The 18946-nt window shown below is 32.0% G+C and overlaps 1 pseudogene; it reads left to right on the plus strand.

The window, feature by feature from the left end:
• The window catches only part of LOC113689139 (anthocyanidin 3-O-glucosyltransferase 2-like), a 58068-nt pseudogene extending 54192 nt beyond the window's left edge, over positions 1-3876 (plus strand).
• Positions 3877-18946: the final 15070 nt, after the last annotated feature.

Consider the following 18946-nt stretch of genomic DNA (forward strand, 5'->3'; position numbering starts at 1 on the left):
AAAGACTGAAATACCCCTGCTGCCCTGTTTCTATCCGAACATGCTAATCAGCTTCTGTAATTGGTTGTTTTGACCAGGAATACTACTGATTTGGTTGTCGATGTCTCTTAAGACTTATAGCCTTGTATCTTAGCTTTCAAATGGCTTTAGAATCACTTGAATTGGAATTGTATATGCTGAGATATGACTGCATGAATCAGAACTGCCACAGTAAACTTCGAATTGGAAAATCTGGGGTTGTTTTGGTGAATTTGACCTAGATACATTGTAAACTGGACTGAGTAGCCTTCATCAAAGTTGTAGCCTTCTGTTTTAGCTTCGTAATGGTATAAATTACACCCCAATCCGATAATAGTAGCACTGTTGTGTTCAATACGCTAAATGACGTTAAATCTGTTTTTGGGTTTTAGGGTTTAACTTTCATTTCCGGTCCTTTTCCTAGCTAAATTTTGTACTTGAATGACTTTGAGCCTATTGAATGGCTGTTGTGATGAATTTATATTGCGTATGACTTTGGGATTGATTGAGAAAATAATGAAACCATAAGTGGCTGGGAAAAATAGGTAAATATAGAGGGCATGCTGCCCAAAATTTTAGGGCTACACGATTCCTTCAATTGAGTTGATCTTAGTACAAATGTGGGATTTTGGGGGTTGTTTGTAACCCTAGGACCAACTGTTATCTTTTTGCTCAAAAGTCATATTTTATTCTTTTGTACTAGTACTTAACCTGGAAAGGCGTACGACGTGTAGTCGAGCCTCACTTGTACATCCCGTTTACTCGATTTTGGATGTGAAACCTTCAATTGTTTTACTTTGATGATTTTAGGGTTTCTTGGCGATTAAAACCAGTTTGAAGTGAAAACTTTTGAAGTATCTGTACTTGAACCGGTGAGTGTACCACTCCCCTCATTTGCTGTTTAACTTGGTTCCTGCCCCTGCAATCTGCAATTTAAATGACTGCACTATCTGTTTATTCTGTTTGAGACGAGGGTGTACTTTATCACACTCGTTCTCTTGTCTGTCCATATGCCTATTTACTGTGTATAATCTGGTAACTGTATCTAAATCTGTTCAGACGTTGTTTGGAGGCTGGTATCCAACGACCTTTCTGTCATCTCTGAGATCAACACCTGTGACTAGTTACTCAAGTCGGGCCGGCAAGGGTCTGATCGATTAGATAACAAACCACGGTAGTCTGTTTTGAGAATTTTTGGGTATTAAGACACTTGATTCCAGTATACTCGAGTATTACCATTACTGTTCCTGAATGGAGTTCGGGCCCGGTAGGGGTATATTTGGTGGACGAAAATTGGTGTAAAGTGGGGTCTACGGATATGTTGGTTCTATTGACGTTGACGGAGAGTCAACGGGTTTGGATCAAGTACTGCAAATGAAAATCTGGCTCCTGAGAGCCACTTGTATTCTTTCCCTTTGAATCACTGTGTCTAAATATTTTCCTTGATATCTGGTATATGTATCTGATTGATTAAATGTGAAAGGCCATGATTTTACCCCTATATATTTGGTACCTCATTGAGCGTAAGCTTACCCCCTTTCTGTTGCCTTTGTTTTCCTTATAGGGGACAAACTTGAAAATCATAATTTTGGAAGAAAAGGGGCAAGCTAGTATATATGTCATGTTGTTAAATTCTTTAAAAACGAAACCCTAATTGTATTTTGTGTAGTGTGAGTACCTCGGCTCGCACTGTATGTCAATTTGTTCAAGACTTCAATGTAAATATATGTATAAGTGTTTGACCTTGTCGATTAAATGTATTCCATTGAGACTATAATTTTATGGTTTGGTAGGCATGTTCTCACCTTAGTAGTTTCCGATTGTTCATTTTCTTTGGGTCCTATCACGCGTACTATACTGGGTTTGTGTGAATCGAGTCTCTAGTCCTGACGAGAGTTGGGCAGGCGGTCCGCCGAACCCTTTGGTTCACCTTAGGGTGAGGTGGGGCTGTCACACTGCTCAAGCCAAGTACACATTCCACATCCCCGGCCATCACGTGTAGACAGTACCCATGGACGTTCAATGTCCTCCCATCTACATCAAAGTTATCCACCAGCCAGTTCAACATCTCTTTGTCAACCTCTACTCCCTTCACATTCATAATTGACCCGAACCCAAACTCTCTGATAGCCTACCGTTGCTCATCCAAAAGGCAATTCATCATATTCTTTACGGGATGAGTTGAGTGGCTTACCATTGTTTCCGCCGTCCGCCGTCCGCCGAAGCAGCTTCCTTTCAGTGCTGCAACTTTTACAATTCGATGGTATTCCACTTTTATGCATCGGCGATGCTAGATTTTCGCTTTCTGCTTCGCTATCCCACTGCATATCCGAAGCATCTATTTCGACCGCCCCCTTCATAAGAAATCCCTATCTTTTGCTATTCTTCTTGGTCCGGTTTCGCGCTTCGTCCTTACTAATATGCCGGCACTGTTTAGCTTCTCCGCCAAGCTTCGCTGCCTTTTGCCTGACCATACTTTCGCGTACAACCCTCTCACTTTGCACGTTGCTTAGTTTAGGCACTCCACACTTACTTTCGCGTGCGACCCTCTCACTTTGCAAGTTGCTTAATTTACACACTCCACATTTCACATTTACGGTCACAATCCCCTTCAACGCAGGTTGCAGGTCACAAGAACCCTTTACACGTGCCCTGTGAACACACTCTCCTACTGTTTGTGGCCATAATCACGCAGCCCCAACTTTCCACACCTCTACTTTAACTAATAAACATACGCAGCAACATCCTAGAATTTTGATATTATCTTAAGTGTGCTTCCAAAGTTTTTTTATGAAATAAGTGAAAGAATTACGTGATCTTTTAAATTGGTTCATAAATTAATATTCTAAAATGATATGTGGGTTACAAAATTTCATTTGAAATAAGTTCAAAAAATCTTTTTCATTTTAATTTGTTGTTGAATATTTTTTTACATAAAAAACTGACAAAATAGTAGAAAAAAATTTTAGTGTTATTTTTATTCCCATTGAAAATTTTTTCTGGCTCCGCCACTGAGACCAAGGGAATCATCATTAATACTTTCCTCAAGTTAGAATCCCATGCAGTAAAGGCTTTATCCAACGATAAAACTATCCCACCGGTCTATGCAGTCGGGCCTGTGTTGAATCTTAAGGGAAGCAATGGTCCAAACCAAGACACAGGGATGATTATGAAATGGCTTGATAATCAGCCTGATTCTTCTGTGGTGTTCCTTTGCTTTGGTAGCGCAGGATCTTTCGATGGTGAACAAGTGAAGGAAATTGCTCATGCACTCCAGCGCAGTGGAGTTCGATTCTTGTGGTCTTTGAGAAGGCCTCTACCTAAAGGAAAGTTTTAGTTTCCAGTTGATTATGAGGACCCACAAGAAGTCCTGCCAGAGGGGTTCTTGCAGGAAACTGCAAAGGTGGGAAAAGTCATTGGATGGGCACCGCAGGTGGCAGTGCTATCCCATCCTACTGTGGGAGGATTCGTCTCTCACTGTGGCTGGAACTCAACGTTGGAGAGCGTTTGGTGCGGCGTTCCAATGGCAACCTGGCCACTCTATGCCGAGCAGCGGGTGAATGCCTTCCTAATGGTGAAGGACTTGGGGATGGCTGTGGAGATTAAGATGGATTTCAGAAAAGATTTTTTAATGGCGGATAACGAGATTGTAAGGGCAGTTGTGATTGAAAATGGGATTAAACAGCTCATGGATTCTGAGAGTGAATTCAGAAATAAGGTGAAGGAAAATAGGAAATGAAGGAGAAGAGCAGGATGGCTCTCCATGGAGGAGGATCATCCTCTGATTCCTTGAGACGTTTTCTGGACGACGTAAGGGATAACGTTCCAAAATTACATGTCAAATCTGAAATCCAGTAATGGTCCTAATGGACTTTTTCTTTTTTGGCACTTAGAGCTGAAGATCAACCATGACTGAACCTATGAACTCTGCATAGTAATATTTAGCAAGTCATTTTCCTTTCGTTTTTGTTTTTTGGTATTTTTGTTCATGGGCAACACCTGTTGGTTCCCTGAAATAAAACAGATTTGTCACAAAGCTCAACTAAATATTATCAGTCAGTTAAAATTCAGAAAAAAAAAAGAGAAAGACAAAAGGAAAAAGAAAATACTACCACTGAAAAAGTCCATAAGGAGTTTTCATTGGTGCGAGGCGGTGAAGGTAGTGATTGGAAAAAAAGCTGTACCAGTTTCTCAACCATGGCTGATATCTCAATTTGCCTCATCCAAGAGTAAAACGTACTTTGATTGGCAACGAGAAAGGGAAATGATAGGATGATATGAGACTGGACACAGGACAGGGGATCAGTGCAATTGTACTGTCTTCTGGTTCAATGCGGTTGTTTTGTTTTCTGCAATATTTGCAGTATAAAACCACTGAGTTTTGGCTTACTGGCCATAAAAAAGGAACTAAATTTCTCTATGAATTGTAGGTCGGGCAAAAAAAATTCAAAAGGAAGTATCAAAATATCCCTTTGGTCTAGTCAGATCTTTATACCTACTAGCCTCTTATACACAATCTCTTTAATCTCTCATTCTTCTAAATTAGGATAGATTAGATTATGCAAATATCGTTGCCATAAAAACAAAACATATTTGTAGTATAATCATATTATATTGTTATATTCGTATAAAATTTGATAAAAAAATATTTTATAAATGTTTGATAAAATAATATAATGTAGTTGTATACATGAGCTGTGACATATGGAATAACCAGCTATGTATAATAACCAGATGGAACCGGACACAACATGAACCTACCTGCCCTACTTCCTGAATACGTAGCCAGTTTGTGCAATTTATGTCTTTGACTAGACGATATCCTCGTAGATCTTCAGCTAGACAATATCCTCGTAGATCTTATAACTGGAACTCACAAGATGGGACAGGCTATATTACTGAACTGGTCATTGACTGATTAGTGGAAAAGAAGCCAGAAGTTTTCTGGGTGAGCGGTCTAAGGTTCAAACTTTACCTCTCATCAAAATTGTCACTTAATATGATTTTTTTAGATTCATATGGATGATAATTTAGTTCCCGTCAATTTTTCATGATCATGTTGGGTCACCCCCAAAATAGGATATAATAGGAATAGGAGTAAATGTAGATAATAACAAGTGATAAAAAAAAGATTAATGGAAAGGACAAAACAAGTCGTAGCTAGTTTTGAATAAATGATGAAAGCAAATTCTGATTCAATTAAGAAAAATGCTCCGGTAACCATCGTTATGGTAAGGAAATAATTTTTATTTGATATAATAGATTATCACACTTTTAATAGCAATTTGATTACCTATTGGAGCTATTCACCTAAATAAAATAATGTCTAAAAATAAAGAAGTAAATTTCTCATCTAAAATTATAAGTTAATGTAATAAAATAGTAACTTTTATGTCTCAAAAGATAAATGGAATAAATATGAAACTTACTTTTTAAAGGAATAAATTACTGCTTTATATCCCAAGCTTTCTTTATAGAGAGTAAATTTAGTTCAAATACTAGTAAAATTTTATACATAAATGGTAATTCTTATTGATAAAATAGTAAATTTGATTAATGATCAAAACTACTAATTTATGGCACAAATATACTATTTTACTTAAAAAACTTATATCAAACTAGTATTAGGAAGTTTTTTTCAATAATAATAAGATTTTTTATTATTGATTGGAACTTAGTACTCTAATTAGAACGTACTCATAATACACCTATATAATATATAATTGTATGTATAATTTCAAAATATTTTGTATTTATGCATTTTAAATACTATAAAAATATTTTGACTTCTCACATAACCTTATAAATATGTAATATAATTTGTTGTATTATAATTTTTGAATTATTTTCAAATTTTGAAATTGTTTGAAAGTTTGGATAATGATAACAACAAATCTTCCTATTTGTATATAGAATATCAGTTGTCTATATAATTTCTATAATTTAATATCTATGAATATAATAAGATGATAAAGTTTTAATAAATTTATTGTCTAGGACATAAGAATTAATAAGAGTTAAACTTGTATTAATATATACCTAACAAAATGAGAGAAATAGTATAACAATTAATATAATAATAAAAATGACAAAATTATTATAATCTGGACTTTTTTTCTAGGAAGATTGTTCATAAAAATGAGATCCAACTACTAAATGAAAATTACATGCACATATAATATATTGTATTATTTAAATTAAATTAAATTAATGTATAAAATGATCCTAAAATAATTAGCACACTATAATACCAAATTATTTTAACAGCAAAAAAATGTTTGCTAAAAGTCTCAAATATTCATGACATATGTATGAGAGATATTTCACCGTATTTCTATCTCTTTTTGCCCATATTTGTGTCTCACATCTAATCATTGATGTTTATTTGAGAAATAATATTTTTATAATAGAATTATTTTGAATCTAATTAAAAAGTTGCAATATTTTTAAAAAATAAAAGTGAAATATTTTGGGAGCTTTTTTTTTATTTTCCCAAAATTAAAAACAATTGTTAGTTTTTAGCAATTGTTGCCATTGACATTTCATTTTCGAGACTAATTTTCATCAATGTAAAATTAGTGTAATTAATAATAATTGATGTTCTGTTGGTCGAAGAATGGCATGTTGTTTCTATTATTTTACATGTAACTATTTAACCTAAGTAAAAAAAAAAAAGTAATAAATACTTAAATAAAGGAAATAGGTGCTCGATTGATTCATTCAAACTATGAATTCCATTAATGCATAACTACTAAATTATATTTTCATTTGTAGGAAATCAATATATTGATCAGAATTAAATTACTGATTATCTAAACAAATCATAACTGAACTCATGATGTGATATGTACCGCATTTGGTCACGTTTATACTCATGCCATTGTTCTTTCTTTCTATTTATGTTTTAAAGTGCAAAATTCTCTTGATGCATAAAATCTTTCACAAAATTATTCCAATTGTTTTATAGAATGTTAGTACTTTTAGGAGAAACTATGTACTGTAGGAATGGTTTACTAATTTTTTAGTAAACATAACTACTACATCAAAAAGGTAAAAAAAAACTCGATTTGGTTGTGCTTTATGTAGGAGTACTTTTACCAATAATAATAGGAGTAGTAAAATTGGTACAAATTTCAAAATAACAAGCACCGTACACATGATTATTGGATTTGTTTCTATTATTCAGACTAATGTAACAAATCTATACCATAAACTAATTTTAATAAATGTATGCCATATATTAGTTTATCGTATACATTTACTAAAGCTAGTTTATCGCATACGTTTATTAAAACTAGTTTGTGGCATACATTTATTATATTAGTCTGATCGACGTAAAAAATTCCCATAGTCATGTGTACATTGCTTGTTGTTTAGAAATTTGCACCAATTTTACTATTCCTATTATGAATGGTAAAAGCACTCCTAATTAAAACAAAATAAAATCAAGTTTTTTTCCTGCCTTTTTGATGTAATATATATGTTTACTAGAAAATTAGTAAACCATTCCTAAAAGGAAAAAAAGTCCTAGTGGCCCTCAAACTTTTAACCATATAAAGTTTTATTCCTTCAACAATTGTGAGGAAACTTTTGGCTTTTGATCTTTCAATAGTGTAAATTGCTGGCCCTTCTGTGAAGCCATTATGAGTAACAGAAATAAGGGCATTCTTGTCCATGCAAAAATATTAATTGAATAAAAGGTAGTAAATTCAAACTCCTGCTAAAAAATAAAACCATTTTCTCTAATGAAATATGAAAAATCAAACTTCTACTCAACTTTAACAATGCCATCCAAATGCAACAAATCCCAGAAAGCCCATTTAAAGGACAAAATTAAAAAATTAAGAAATCCCAGATTTTTACACCCTAAAAGTCACTCTTTAACACAGATTCGTGCAGAACTGATAAAACCAACAAATGGGTTTTTTTGAATCTTACAAATGCAAATAAAATCAATATATTTACAATCATTAAATTTTTACATATGGAACTCTTTAGGAGTGACCCCTGGAAGGTAAAAGCCATAAGCATTATGGCTTCAAACCAAAAGCAGAACAATAGCTAATGCGTCCAATGACATCCACAATGGATTTCCCAAATCCAATAGTTCTTTGATCTATTTTCCATCGTCTTGATTGAAATCCTTCACTTTCTTAAGAAACCGGTCCTTTTCTTCATCTTTTTCCTTTTCTGAAGAAACCCATCCTTGATAGTAGCACGATACAAAAAATGAGAAAGCAGAAAAGCAAGCATAGTGAAGAAAGCATGAATTACATAGATCCATCGCCACCTCCTCCTCTCTCCATTGCTGAATATTTATCTTATTACTATCTTTCTTTCTCACTCAATTTCATACGAAGAAAAGTGAACAGAGGAGGAGGTAAATAAGGTTTGGTTTCAGATCCACCGAATTGTGTTAATACATTGAAAAGAGATTGGGGAAAAAGGAATTTTTGGGATTTTTCCCCTGCTGTTAAGCGTATATTTGTGAGTTAATGTCTATTTTGGCTGAGGTATCCATTGGAACTTTTGATTTTCTATGGATATATTAATATTCCTACGCAGACAAAAATGTCCTCATTTTCATCACACACAAACTGCTGGAATTCATAGAAGGGCCAACAATTTACACTATTGATAGATTGATAGCCAAAAGTTTCCTCCTAATTGTTGAAGGGTTAAAACTTTATGTGGTTAAAAGTTTGAGGGCCATTGGAACTTTTTTCTCTTCTTATAATAAATAGTTTCTTCTAAAAGTACTAAAATCTTGTAAATAAATTGGAAAAATTTTATAAAAGATTTTATGCTTTTTCACTAACATAATCAAGAGAATTTTACACCTTTAAAATATAAATAGAAAGAAACAATGACATGAATATAAAGGTGACATAATGCAATACATATCACATCATGAGTTTACGTATGATTTGTTTAATTAATCAGTAATTTAATCCTGGTCAATATATGACGAATATTGATTTCCTACAAATGAAAATATACTTTAGTAGTTATGCATTAACAGAATTCATAGTTTGAACGCAATCAACTGAGCACCTATTTCCTTTTTTTTATGTAGCTATTATTTACTTTGTTACCTAGGTTAAATTTTTACATATAAAACAATAGCAATAAAATGCCAATCCTCAAATAAATGAAACATTAATTATTGTTAATGAAACTAATTTTACATTGATAAAAAATAATCTAGAAAATGAAAAGTCAATGGCAACAATTGCTAAAATATAACAATATTTTTAATTTTGAGAAAATAAAAAACTAAGTTCCCAAAATATTTCACTTTTATTTTCTAAAAAGATTTCAACTTGTTAATTAAAAACAAAATGATTCTATTATAAAAAATATTCTTCCTTAAATTAACCTTAATGATTAGATGTGAGACAAAAATAAGGTAAAATATCTCACATACATATGCCATGAATATTTGAAACTTTTGGCAAAATTTTTTTGTTAAAATAACATTGTATTATAGTGTGCTAATTATTTTAGGATAGTTTTATACATGAACTGAATTTCATTTAAATTATATAATAGATTATATATGCTTTTGAATTTCGTTTAATGGTTGGATCTCAGTTTTATGAACAATCTCCAAGGAGAAAAGTCCAGATCATACTAATTTTGCTATATTAATTCTGTGATTTTGATAGTTATATTAATTATTGTGATTTTGATAGTTATATTAATTGTTATACTATGTCTCTTATTTTGTTTGGGCTGCATTAATACAAATTTAACTCTTATAAATTCTTGTGTCCAAACACTAAATCTATTAAAACATTATCATCTTATTATATTCATAGGTATTAAATTACATTAATTGTGATATATAGACAAGTGATATTCTATATATAACTAGGAAAATTTGTCGTTATTGTTTTCCAAACTTTCAAACTTTTCAAAAATTGAAAAATAATGAAAAATTATAATGCGACAAAATTCTATTACATATTTTACAAGGTTATGTGAAAAGTCAAGATATTTTTCGTAGTATTTTAAAATATATAAATACAAAAAAATTTAAATTATATATACAATCATGTATTATAAAGGTTTATTATGAGCACTTACTAACTCGGGTACTAAGTTTTAATTATTAATAAAAATTCTCACTATTTCAAATAAACTTCCCAATACTAGTTTGAGATAAGTTTTTTTTAATTAAAATAGTACATTTGTGCCATAAATTAGTAAGTTTTGACCATTATTCAAATTTACTATATTATCAATAAAAATTACTATTTATGTATAAAAACTTTCTTTTACTTGAACTAGACTTATTCTCTAAAAAGTAAGCTTTTGATATAAAGTAGTAATTTAATTTTTTAAAATGTAAGTTTCATATTTATTCTAATTTACCTTTTGAGGCATAAAAGTTACTAATTTACTACATTGACTTACTATTTTAGATTAGAAATTTACTTTCTTACTTTTAGGCATTATCCTATTTAGGTGAATGGATCTAACAGGTAATCGAATAGTCGCTAAAATTGTAATAACATGTTATATCACGTAAAAACTGTTTTATTATCATAACTATCATTACTAAAGCATTTTCTCTCAATAAAACATGTTTATGATGCAACTAAAAATTTTTGCAAATAATTGACAATTCAAAAATTGGTCAATTATTAAGTTTGATTTAACACGCCAACATATATGACAACATATTCATGTATCACAGTTTTACTTCATATGCATCAAAATATTATAATATATATATTTTTAAAAAAATTTAGAAAATAGCAATTCAAATGGGCCTCATCCAAGAAGGGCTAAAGCGGTCCCATGTGGACAGCCGAATCATGCAAACCTTCTCTATAATCCCGCAACAAATTAGTAGAAAGAGACATCAAACATGGCTGCTCTCTAACGGTCGCCTAAAGAATTTTTCCCTATGTACTATTCCATAATGCCGTCAAAAGAACAGCAACAGACTCCGTTTCAGACTTGGATAATGTTATCAAAAGTGATAATGAAAAGTGAGTGCAACCAATTGGGCACAACTTACTGCTTGTCCAGTTGCGATTCGCTCTGATTGAAGTCAAGGTCCAGCACTTGTCATCACGCTACAAGACAATACAAGAAAGTCCGATCCATTGTCCTCATGTACTTTCTTGCTGGAGGAGGTTGAGAAAATAACCACCAACCTTTGCTTGCTGGTTACCACCATCAATGGGTAAAATGTCAAGTGTTCAAATCTTACTTTCCAATAATTGTTACATTAAATAGCTTTGATTCAAAAATCCGTGGTGGTCAAACTTAGCTGAATATTCTTCATCTTGGCATACCTTTATGGTAGGAACCTGCCTATGGTAAGAAGGCTGACAGAGAGCGACATGTACTAGAGTTGCATACAGTGCAAACGGAGACGTTGAATTGTTGCAGAGCGTATGGAGAGAAAATATATGAGAACCGTCTGCAGATGCAACCGAAAAGCACACTGACTTCCGTACGAGTTGGGCCAGGAAGTGTTATTGCAGGTTAAAACCAGAGGCATTTATGTATTTGCTAATGTACCAATTACCAATGGAAAAATGCTGCAAATGCGTTGGACAAAAAATGTGCGTAAAGAAGGTACCGAAATTTTAAGAAATAATGGATTCAAGCCTTCATTACATTTATATACATATATAAAATTAGTACCAAGTGTTCAGCTTAAGCATGTGGGAAAATGGAGTAGTAACTATCATTATGGTAAAAAAACAGTTTTAGGCATGATATAATAGGTTATAATAATTTTGGCAACCATTTGATTACCTGTTGGACTTATCCACTTGAATAGGGTTATGCGTAAAAATAAGGAAGTAAGTTGTCATCTAAAATAGTAAGTTGACGTAATAAACTACTTACTTTTGCAGCCCAAAAGGTGAATTGAAAGTTTTATGAAACATAATTTTTAAAGAGATAAATTATAATTCTTATCCTCAATATACTTTTGAGGGAGTAAGTTTGTTCGAAGTAATAGTATGTTTTTATACATAAATAATCATATTTACTTATAACATAGTAAATTTGATTAATGACAAAACTATGCTAATTTATGGTAAAAATATTCTATTATGCTTAAAAAACTTATGCCAAGGCCATATTTTATTGTTATTTGAAATAACACTAAAATGTTTTATTAATGATTAAAATTGAATACCTTACTTAGTAAGTACTGTTAATATACTTGTATAAATACTTGATCGTATGTGAATAAATTAGTATTTTTGAAATTTATACATAATTAAACTTTTTTTGTTGCAGTTTAAAAAAAAAAAGTAAACGAAATTTTTGTTGTACAGAGTACAAAAATCAACAAGTCAAAATAGTTGGTTTGAAAGGGAAAGATACAGCTGAATATCATTGTTTAAAGTACTAAATAAATAAATGTAAAATGCTGGTTAAAAACTGGTAGTTTAACATATAATAAAGGAAAGTTATAAAAAGCAGGCCATTTACGGAAAAAGTTTTCATTAATAAAAATACCACCTCTTCATGGCTTTCTTACCAATCCTCCAAAGTATGAGCAAAGTGGCAATAATTGAAATAGTAATTTTTTCGATTTATACAGCATTAATTTGTTTTTTGCATTTAAAAAAAATAATGAAAATTTTTTATCAGAAAGCACATAAGTCAAAAGGATTAGTCTAAAAGGGAAAGGAATAGCAGATATGTACAGTACTTGTATTTCACATTCGAAGGACTACAGTGCTGTTTTTGAAAAATACCCCAAAAAATATGTAATCGAAACGGAACCGATTCTTCATTATTTAAAATACCAAATCTGTGATTGTGTTTTAAATGTTATCCATTGGTATCCTAAAGTATCATTTTTCCATCAAATATCACCTCTTTAACACCCATTTTCCCTTAAAAAATTTTATATATTGCATAAAATAAAAATAAACCAGTTTTGCAATAAAACACTAGCTCTTTATAACTTTCCTCTATTATAAGAACAGAGTACCCATTTTTCCTTAAAAAAATTTATTTGTCGGATAAAATAAAAATGAACCCGTTTTTCAATAAAACACTATTTCTTTATGGCTTTCTTCCATTATAAGAACAGAGTACCCATTTTTGCATAGAAAAATTTATTTATCGGATAAAATAAAAATAAATCCGTTTTCCAATAAAACAATAGTTCTTTAAGGTTTTCCTCCATTATAAGAACAGAGTACCCATTTTCCCATAAAAAAATTTATTTATTGAATAAAATAAAAATAAACCCATTTTCTAATAAAACACTATCTCTTTATGACTTACTCCATTATAAGAACAGAGTACCCATTTTTTTGTAAAAGAATTTATTTATCGGATAAAAATAAAATAAACCCGTTTTTCAATAAAACATTAGATCTTTATGACTTTTCTCTATTATAAGAACAAAGTATCCATTTTCTCATAAATAAATTTATTTATCGGATAAAATAAAAATAAACACATTTTTCAATAAAACAGTAGCTCTTTATGACTTTCCTCTATTATAATAACAGAATACCCATTTTTTCAAAAACAAATTATTTATCGGATAAAAAAAATCTGCCTTCCAATAAAACATTAGCTCTTTATGGCTTTCCTCCATTATAAGAACAGAGTATCCATTTTTCATAAACAAATTTATTTATTGGATAAAATAAAAATAAATTCATTTTTCAATAAAGCACCAGCTACTTATGGCTTTCCTCCATAAATTATCTATTTTCATAAATTAATTTATTAGTTGGATAAAATCAAAATAAAATTAGGTTGAACAGCAAATTACCCTTTAGGATAAAATTGAAATACAGGAAAGTAACCTATAGCAAGTTTTAACTCCATTTCCAATACAAAAATATGCTAGACATTCTTTTTGCAAACGCAAGACACCTAATTCGTAAAGTCTGAAGAAACCTTTGCAACTGTTATGCAAAAGCAACTTATTCATTCTAAATTTTTAGCATCAATTTGATTATCTGTTGGACGTATCCACCTGAATGGGATAATATGTATTTTCTGGGACACGAGACATAATAAGAATTAAAATTGTATTAATGTAGACCTAACAAAATTGGAGAAATAGCATAACAATTAATGCAATAATAAGAATAGTAGAGTTGGTATAACAAAATTAGTATAGTCTAGAATTTTATTTTTTTCTGCAGATAGTTCACGAATATGAGATTTAACCACTAAAAAACAGACATCTATATCTATGTATATGTATTGCAGAGGGAATTTTGGATAAGGAGCTTTCCAAATTGTCAAAAGTTTTAATACTATTTTATTAGAATTTTACATTTCTAAAATTAAGAAATTTTTATCTCACAACTAATCCTATAACTGCTCATACAAATCGTATAATCATGGTCATGTTTTTGCCACATTTCTCTCACGTTTTCCCCACTAACCCATAGAATTAAAACTCCTAAATTTTAACTAACAGTTAATGACCACCCATGTAAAATGATATCTGCAAATTCCAATTAACGTCTCACATTTACTGCTGACTTTACTGATAACAATAAGTAACAGTTATTACTGACATTCATATCTCACACTTACCACATGACTCATAGTAATAACTAACTGTTAATTTAAGAAATTCGCAATTACAAAAGTCACATGTCCAAAATTTAGGAGCATGTTTAAATTATAATTTTCACAATTCAACGTATTTTATTGTCATAATATAGTTTACTCTCATAATCATTCACAAAACTGATGCTCACTAATCCAATTGACCCATTTCAGATGGCATCATATAAATGCAATACAGTGAAAAAATTATGTAGCATACATTCACCATGGATAAATCTCAATTACAAACATTTCAGTCAGTGACAAAGCCAAGAATTTTTTTTCTAGAGGGCCTAAAATTTTTCTAGAGGGGCTAAAATTGTAAAAACTTAGGAAGGCTAACTTCGTTTTATACAAATAATTACAAATGTGAGACAAAATTTTTAAAATTTGGGGGAGAATGGAGCTATTGCCCCATTAGTCCCTATTGGTTCCATCATTGAACTCAATGGCATCTTAATTTCATATCAGCAAGATTACAAAGGAGAAAACAACTAATCATAAAATGAATTTATACTATGGTGATCCCACTCAAATATTTGATGAAGGTTCAACAAGTTCACTTCTAAGAAATACAGGTCTCACTGAATACGTTTTTGTAGTATCATGAAATTATTTTTATGTGTTATGTTGAAAATAATTTTCATCTATTTAAATATATGACATTTAAAAAAATCAAATATTAATTTTAATTATAAAGAGATGTAAAAAATAAATAACTTTTTAAGAAAAAATTAATTCGAAAGTAGTTAATTCACACAAAGACACACGCACATATATATATATATATATATATATATATATATACATTCTTATAATATAAACTAAAATTATAAAAATTAGGAGGGCTTACTTCGTTTTTACACAATATGAATTACAATTTGTAAAACTTGGGGGAGGGGGGAGCTATGTCCCCTATTAGCCCCTATTGGCTCCAAACATGATTTCAATGGCAACTTAATTCCAAACTTGCAAGATTACAAAGGAAAAAATAACTGATCACAAAACGAATTTTACATTATGGTGATTGCACTAAAATGTTTTAAAAAGGTTTAGCAAATTCACTTCAAAAAAATACAGGTATCACTGAACATTTTTTGATAGTATGAACTGCTCAAAACATTCATTTGTATCCATATATCATTCGTTTTGTAATAAAAATCTTTATTATTATTTTAAGATCCATCTTCCACAGAAATGCAATTCTTAAGTGATCTACAAATTTTGTCATACTTTAAACTATTGGAGAGTACGTTTACTTCAACTAACATTAGGTTTTTATTCATTGATACTAAATCTTAGTAGTAACATGGTAAATTTTATTGACGATTAACACTTACTGATTTTTGCAATACATGTATAGTTTTACATTAAAAACTGTTCTCAAACTAATATTTTGAAGTTTATATTAATTAATGATAAGAGGTTTTATTAGTCATTAAGGCTGCAAGTACCTCATGGGGGTAAGTACTGGTAATATACCTACATAATAACTGATTATAGATATTAATTCACTCGAAAATGGGTACTCTACTTTTATAATGGAGGAAAGTCATAAAGAGTTAGTGTTTTATTGAAAAATGGATTTATTTTTATTTTATCCGATAAATAAATTTGTTTATGGAAATATGGGTACTCTGTTCTTATAATAGAGGAAAGCCATAAAGAGTTAGTGTTTTATTGAGAAACGAATTTGTATGTATTTTATCCGATAAAACAAATTTATTTATGGAAAAATGGGTATTAAAGAAGTGGTATTTGATGGGAAAATGATACTTTACGATACCAATGGATAACAATTAAAACACAATCGCAGATTTGACATTTTAAATAATGAAGAATCGGTTCCGTTTGGATTAGAAATTTTTCAGGGTATTTTTCAAAAAACAGCACTATAGTCCTTCGAACATGAGCTACAAGTACTATACGTATCTGCTATTCTTTTCCCTTTTAGACCATTACTTTTAACTTATGTGCTTTTTTGTAAAAGATTTTCATTCATTTTGTTTAAATGCAAAAAAAAAAGGAATGAAATATGTATACATCGAAAAAATATTATTTTAATTATTGCCACTCTGCTCATACGTCATGCACGTTTGTACATATAGTGAATAACAAATTGTGAAGAACAGAGGGGCAAAAAAAGAAGCGCCACAACTGCTTTGGAAAACTAAGCCAGAAATAAAGGTAATGGACTCTGGGCACTATAGCTTGTTTACTTTCAGTGTACCCCCAAAACAGGACTGAATCGAGGAAAAATTTGTACATAGCCTCACCGTCATTTGTTGTGAATCTCCAACAAAGTTAGTCGAGGTACAGTGACACTGCAGTATTGAACATCAATTGTGTTCTTCAACAGTGCGACAAAAGTGCGTTGGTTGTTTTTCGTATTTTCCGGAGATTTGCTTTGTAATTAATTAATACCTGCAAATGTGAATGGAAACACTGTGCAGAGAACGAGGTATTGGAAGTGTGTCGTATTCCCCTCTGCGGCGTGGCTTCTTGTGGATAGAAGGCAGCAGTGGAGAGTATCAAATGAGGAAGCGTATTGGTATGTCTTTATGTTGCGATTCCGTTTATGTTCGACAAAAATTCTGTGTCATATTTCATCATGAAATTACAAGAACAAGATTGTAAAGATGAAGTTATCTGTTGTGTAACCTACATTGATTGTCACAAAGGGCATCTTTACCCCACTTTGAGGGGATTATCATGTAATAATATTTACCTGCAAGAACATTGTGTACATCAGAAAATTGTTCGTCACCTATGATGGCATTGAATGATTATTTTCATCCCTTATTTTAGGTTTCTGAGGTCATTTGCCGTCACTGAGTCAAATGGCGACATGGTATACAGTGTGTTTGAATGCTAGGTAACATCGGGGCTGCAAATAGAAATGGTGGAAGGGCATCCATCCAGCAGACGGTATGTTGCCGCGCATGCCGAAGTGGAAGAAAGTGCTAACAAATTAAAAATTGTCCATTCAACAACGAATTGCAGAACAGAAGGAATAAGAGGGTAGGGGACTGTAGGAGAGCATGTTGGTGAAGATGGCGCAAATGTAAACGCTGCATTCGAACGTATTGATGATATAGATATAGGTAGCATGGAGTTTGAGAGTACTGAAGTTTGAGAGTACTGAAGAGGCAGAATCATTCTATATAATGTATGCAAGAGCTACCGATTTTGGGTGCGAAAAGGGTGCAAGAGAAAAGATAAGAAAGGGTATGTCCGAGTGAGGTCATGGCTTTGTAATAAGGAAGGCGAAAGACTTGAAAAGCACCTGAACAGAGTCGATCGAATAAGGGAACCGAAGGTAGTAACAAGAGTGAAGTGTCAAGCACGTTTGAAGATTCGATTCGAAGAGGCGAAACAGAAGTACGTTGTTGTAGAATTTGTTAGTGCACAATGCCATCGTTTTGTGCAGTCCTGAATGTGTTAGTTTCATGAGGCCTCATAGAAAGGTTGGGAAGTCGGACCTGCAACAGGCAGTAGTTATGCAACAAGCAGGCATAAGAACAAGTCATATTATGAGACTACTAGCTGTACAGGCTAGAGGATACCACAACTTGGGCTTTCATGAAACTGATATGTACAATGCGCTAAATCGAGAGAGGCAGGTAGCAGTTGGTGATGGGGACAGCGATTCGGCAATTGCATTCTTGTTAGGCAAGCAACGAGGTGATCCGAATTTATTTTTCAAATATTCTGTAGATGCCCATGGCCATCTGAATCGCCTGCTTTGGGCTGATTCAGTGTGTAGAGACGACTATAGATATTTTGGTGATGTGCTGGTGTTTGACAGCACGTATAGTACAAACCAGTACAGATTTCCATTGGTTGTGTTGTGTGGGGTTAACAATCACTATTCCACACGTATCTTTGCATGTACTTTTATCGTTCATGAAGGAGATAAGGGATACAATTGGGTTATAAGTACATTCTTAGAAGCAATGCATGGGAGGAAACCGATAGCAGTTGTGATAGATGGGGACAAGTCAATGCGAAAGTGCATTAAAAATTTGATGCTTACAGCTAAGCATAGACTTTGCAGCTTTCATTTGGAAATGAATGCAGCCACAAATGTAAGGGACAAAGAGTTCCTGTAGACATTCAAGACCTGCATGTTTATGAATTGTACAGCGATACATTTTGAAACGAGGTGGGTAGGGGTTGTGAGACGTTTTGGACTTGAAAATAACGAATGGGTTAAGAAAATGTACCGAAATAGGGAGCTGTGGGCTATGGCTTTTCTAAGAGGCAACTTTTTTGGAGAGTGCGGAGTATCCGACAGTATGAAAAAATGCATCAAGTTTTAACATTACATCTCACCCCGAAGTTGAAACTTTTTGAGTGCCTT

Source organism: Coffea arabica, chromosome 5c, assembly GCF_036785885.1.
Source record: "Coffea arabica cultivar ET-39 chromosome 5c, Coffea Arabica ET-39 HiFi, whole genome shotgun sequence".
NCBI classification, from domain to species: domain Eukaryota; kingdom Viridiplantae; phylum Streptophyta; class Magnoliopsida; order Gentianales; family Rubiaceae; genus Coffea; species Coffea arabica.